Consider the following 5,807-nt stretch of genomic DNA (forward strand, 5'->3'; position numbering starts at 1 on the left):
GACCACAGCGTCGCTATAACAGAAAGAGGTTTCAAGACATGCAGCGCGTAAAAGCGCTGCAGTTGTTGGCACTGCTACTGCATGCGGCTCTATATAATCTTGACACCGTTGGTCATCCCTCCTCGAGCGGCCTGACGCGGTCAGACATTTTGCGCGTGCGCACTTGGGATTTTTTCGAACCTTGTTGTGCGTCGTTGTCAGCAAGCACCACTAACAACGACTACTAATCAACTAGAGCGCACATTTAGTTTTCTTATGAATCGTTTATTGTGTTTTAGTACAGCGCGAGGCCTGGACAAAAAGGTGACGGTAGCGACTACGGAACGAAACCTGAAATAAAGGGAAAATAAAAGTTACACTGAGGCACTTTCTTGCTAATTGATGAGGCCTGATTGCACGAAACTTAATAAGTGGGTTGTTAGCGCGCGCGCGCACGCGCGTTTGCATGTGTAACTGCAATCAGGGCCAAACTACACAATTAGAAACACGCGTAGAATGTGAACTTTTAGCAATGTACTCGTGAAAACTCCAAAGAGGAACACCTTTCAATAAAACATCACACTTGATGTCTTTCTTTTTTTTAACATATAAGCGCGCACTCTCGACCATGCGGCTCACTCTTCAACCGAGTAAACACAGCACAATTTATGGCCAAAATAGAATCTGTAGTGATATTAACAATGCTAATTTGCCGTCTACAAATGATTTCCATTACTAATATGTCTTCAGTGCTTCATTTCTCAAAGTTCTGCTCGCCTTCGCTTTTTTGTTCGCGTTGACCTCAGGCACTGCCTTATCACCAGTTTCACTAGGACTTCATATCGGTTACGACTACAATTAACGTATCACTGATTGCTGTCATCATTACGTATATCACTATGTATGTGCAACAGTCACCAAAACAATATAGCATAAGGGAATGTTTTTCTCTTTCTTTTATAGTTTGTGGGCTTACTCAATGGGATATTATTGGCGTAATTATTTTGTGCATAAAAAATAACTGCATAGAAAGGAGAAGAAAAACAGCTATATGCCGCTGGTAGGATCCAAACCCACGACCTCCGAATTTAGCATCCGGTGCTCTACCAACTGAGCTACACCGGCGGCTGTCCAATCTTCTGCTTTCGGGGGTATTTTTGTTTAGTGTAACCGAATCTTGAGAGTATTCACCAGCGTTACCTTCGTCCAAAGCGGCGAATGCAGTAAGTCCTGTACTACCGCGAGTGACTAGTGAAATGTGATCGAACGGAGAAGGCAGAAGCTGTATGACCACTCTCTTATGCTGATTATGACACCACTATTGTCTATACTGTTATCAATGAGTACAGCGCTGCGGTAAAGCTTACAGACAGGGTTCTACTGTGTTACAGATATTGAAGCGCGATTTGTACCTTGCTTCCACTGATTTCTTGTTTAAGGGTCTAGGTTTTGGTTAATTTCAATGCATTAGTTGACAAGACAGTTTTTTTGGCCACGAGGCCTACCTGAAGGTTTTTATTTTTTTTAAGTGCACCAGAAGCACAATACAAGAATGCTTTTCCATTTCACCTCCACCGACGTGCGGCCTCCGTGATCGGAGGTTGAACACCCAAACGAAAACAACTTTTCCTTCCACAGGCAAAAATGCAGTGACCCAGTGCGATTGCTTAGTGGTCGACGATCTGATCTTTAGTCTGAAGACGCGGGGTCGAATTGCCTTGCCGCGGCAGCAGCATCTCAATTAGGTAGAAATGTTAAGGTGTCCCAGTGCTGTGTAATGGCAGTGCCCTGTACCACTGTAGAAGAGCTACCCAGTACAAGGGCGACTGTACAACTTTTTAAGAATTCCCTAATATTCATGGAATAAAATAATATTATATAAGCTCTAGGTAAGGCATGCCGTGGTGTTTAGCGTTGGAATTCAAAATGGCGACCAAATCTACAATTACAGTTCTAGCTTCCCCTCTCACCATTTGAGAAATGATGAGAAGCTCCGTGATTACATCATCGACGGTTAGAGTTAAAATTTCCGCTGTCTTCTAGCACACCCTGCCGGATGTTCAATAGAGTAAATTGCTGGGCTAGTTGGTTCACAATGCGCAATGGTGGAACCAGCGAAACAGTAGGCACACACACAACGCCACTGGTGTCGTGCGTGTGCCTACTTGTTCTTGTCCTGCGTCAGTTTTCGCTGGTTCCAGCCGTATGTCGTCGGATGCCTGCAAACAACGACTCGATCGAAGGCTTAGTTTTCGGTGGCGTTGGTTTTCTTCCTTCAAAGTAAACTTTTCTGCGTCGAAAATGTACCGGGCATCGTAGATGACGTCATCGTGTGCCCCCCATCCGGCACTGCGCGCTGCGGAAAAGCCTGAAAACCATCGCGGTTCTAATCGACGATAGCGTCACCGTTTAAAATGCAAGATCAAGAAGACTTCGCATGCCTTACTTATAAGTGTCACACATTCGAGCCCTTCTAAAACTTCTTCAGTTTCCCTTTAAAAAAGCGAAGAGGTTGAACAATTATTCCTGCGTCCTCCTTACGGCGCCTCGCATATAATCAACGCGTGTCCCTTCCGTGCGTTATATTCCACATAACGATCTCTAGCAAGAACAATCTACTCACGGCACTGGAATTGGGAGAAGCGTGCTTTAGCGATTTCACATATCAGTTAAGAATTGAAGGCGCCCTAGCCGTAGTATCCGTGTCCGCCGTGTCCATAGGCAGGCACGGCCTTCCCGTGGGCCGAGTGGTAAGGTGCTGCGGCGGGCAGGCTGTTCTTGGTGCCCGGCTCGTTGGTGTTGATGACGGCGCGGAAGCCCAGCTTGTCGGCCACGTAGTGCACCCGCCGGTGGCGCCCGTCCGCGTCGGCCAGGTAGTACGACCCGTGCACGGGGCCGTACGCCGAGCCGCTCTCGTGGCGGCCGTTGGCTGCTCCGTAGCCGTTAACGATGTCGTAGCCGAAGCCGTAGTGGCCGTAGTCCTGGAGGGGAAGGAAAAAGCTAGGTCTATTGCAGTTCTCTCTGGCATCAAAAGCAAAGAAAATGAAAAGTTTTGAAATTCACTGAATTATCTGTGAAGCATTTCGAAAGAGAACGTGTTTTTTTTCTGCTGAGCTAAAAGAGTTGTCCGGCGTGCTAAATAAATATTAGAAGATAACCGCAAAATCTACAACAAAAAAACGTTCATTGATGACATTGGGCGTTGGCTCGAATACGTGAGCAATCAAAACTATACTAACATCTTGTTTCCTGTAGGTCTTGCTGGTGCCACCGTGGCCGCCATAGCCTCCTGCGATAACCAGTGCCGCTAGGGCCAGCACGACTGTCAGCTGAAAAACACAAAATCACCCGCAGTGAGCGACAGGCATATATAGTGAGCAAGCTAAAGGCAAAAGCCTTATTTCACTCCTTGGCCTCTGCACGTGTAGCTGTGAACGTAGTGACTAACCACCAGTGAGGCGTTTAGTGGGTAGTCACAACAGACATTGAAAACTTTTCTCAGTGCTAGAAATCGATTAGAAACCAATATATACTAACCACCACTGATAACACACATCAAGCTTCGCACACATCCCCGAAGGCACAAAGGCTTACTCGCGGCTTTGTCGGCACCGAGCTGTTCCTTCCCGTTCGAACCGCTCGCAGGAAGCCGATCGGCTCTCTCCAAGCGCACGGTCCAGTTCACCGCGCTCGGTTGCGCTGTGTGGGGCAGTGCTTACCTGAGCGATCATGTTTCCTATGGCGAGCACCGGGTCGGGTCTAATGGGCGTCGGTGGAGGGCGGCCCTTATATACAGCCCGGTGGTGCGAACTGCCAGTTTTAACTTAAAAAAAAAAGAAGTAAAAACAGAATGCCCTCTCCTGTTTCTTTTTATTTTTGGCTTTTTGTTGCGAACTAGCCAGTTTTTCGGTCGACCCGGATGCCGCTTCGCTAGGAATGCCGCCCTTCAAAACGGCCACTTCCTTCGGTGCTATACAGTTCGAAGTTCCGCGCCAGGTGCGAAAACGAGCGAGAAAGGTGACAATTGGGTGTCCGACCTCGATTGTAAGGGTCGCCGTAACCAAACAACGACTTAATGTGCGACGCTTTGAGTGAAAGACCTGCTCGCGCCCTGAAGGCGAGGTGCGTTCCGACTCGAGGAGGTTATCTTGACCTCTGATTTACCGTGTGCTACCAACCCGGGTGAAATGTGCTCTACCTTAAAGACCGTGCCCTTCGATTTGACCTAACTCCTCATGATGCTCTTTCTTTCTGGAAGCAGACTCCCCTGAAGACACCTCGCTGGGACGACAACACGTAATTTCTTTTTGTCGTTGCCTTGCACATTCAAAAAGAAGCACAGCGCAGAATCACGTGATAGGAAAACAAACGATAAGAGGAGCGCTAAGCCACCACTGAAGGTTTACTCGAGTAACATGCTCAAGAAAAATGGCGTCACATACCTAGCGTGTAACAGTACAGTGATACGACTTGTGGTGACTAGATAGAAGGATGCGTAACTACAAAAAGCAAATAGGTTGAACCGTTTTTGCAGTAGATATAAAGCTTCAACCTTCATAACAGTTTAGCGAATCTCCTGTCTTATAATCACAAGTCGTATCACTTTACCGTTTACGGCTGCGGCTGGCCATGCGCCTTTGTTTTCCTTCCGCCGGATACTCGAGCAAATAATTCAGTCACCGATTAGCGTTCACCTAGCTCGTCCTCATTTTTCTCATCCCGCTTTCTTTACGCCCTTACGATTAGTGTACTACATGAGACGAAAGTCGTCAGGGCACACGAAACCTTATCTAAGCGCCACGGTGCAGTGTTTTCCAATAGTTACCTCGAGACGCTAACACAGGGTATTTAATGTGAGTCCGGCTTTCACCTCCACATTTGCACCCCGGCCCCCGCCTAAAAAGGACATTCCAGCTTCGGTTGCCACTCACGTGTCTTGGCAACTAGTACCCGACAGCACAAGGTATTCGCCTAGCGCCGAGTAACGGACTGCCTTTGTTTTTGTTTTTCGCCCACTGCATAATCGCATCCTGCAAATATTTTTTCTCTCTTTGTTTAGTCTTGTCTCTGGCCTTTCCCCGACGTTTACTGCTCATGTATCGAAATTTGCAGGTGCAAGTGTTCAATGTCCATTTTCCTGTTTTCTTGTGTTGCACGCGTTTGCATACTTTGCATTCATGACAATCAAGAGGAACACACGTTTTAATGATACCTTTCTTCTGCGAGTCTTTGAAACGTCGTCATCATCAGCCTGACTACACCCACTGCAGGGCAAATGCCTCTCCCATGTCTCTCCAATTAACGCTGTCCTTTGCCAGCCGCGGCCACCGTATCCCTGAAATCTTCTTAACCTCCTCCGTCCACCTAACTTTCTGCCGCCCCCTGCTACGCTTGCCTTCTCTTGGAATCCACTCCGTTACCCTTAACGACCAGCGGTTATATTGCCTTCGCATTAAATGGACTGCCCAAGCCTATTTCTTCTTCTTGATCCGATCTCCAAGCCCAGCTTCGTTAGACACCACTTTTAATTCTGCAGCAGCTGTAGAATACTGGAAGACACTGTTATTAGTTTATTGATTGGAATAGCCTAATCTTCCAACGAGCAAGAAAATTTTGACTTTAAAGGTTGTCCTTCGCTCGCACCAACTAGCTAAGATAGATAAAGAGGAGGAGGGAAAGGCAGGGATGTTAACCAGAAAGGGGTTCCGGTTGGCTACCCTGCACTGGGGAAGAGGGATTAGGGGACTAAAAGGAGGAAGAGAGAAGGGAAAAAAGGCATAACACACACACACGCACAACGCTGTCACAATTTGTCACTAAGACTTCCT

At 47.3% G+C, this 5,807-nt stretch overlaps 1 pseudogene across 1 annotated transcript; it reads right to left on the reverse strand.

The window, feature by feature from the left end:
- Positions 1-248: 248 nt before the first annotated feature.
- Positions 249-3,710, reverse strand: LOC144124168 (adult-specific rigid cuticular protein 15.7 pseudogene; annotated as a pseudogene). Its single transcript, XR_013313146.1, has 4 exons — positions 3,699-3,710; positions 3,219-3,314; positions 2,603-2,960; positions 249-330 (listed from the first exon to the last, which is right to left on the reverse strand). The product of XR_013313146.1 is annotated as an adult-specific rigid cuticular protein 15.7 pseudogene (transcript).
- Positions 3,711-5,807: the final 2,097 nt, after the last annotated feature.

The sequence above is a fragment of the Amblyomma americanum genome, chromosome 3 (genome assembly GCF_052857255.1).
Source record: "Amblyomma americanum isolate KBUSLIRL-KWMA chromosome 3, ASM5285725v1, whole genome shotgun sequence".
In the NCBI taxonomy this organism is placed as follows: domain Eukaryota; kingdom Metazoa; phylum Arthropoda; class Arachnida; order Ixodida; family Ixodidae; genus Amblyomma; species Amblyomma americanum.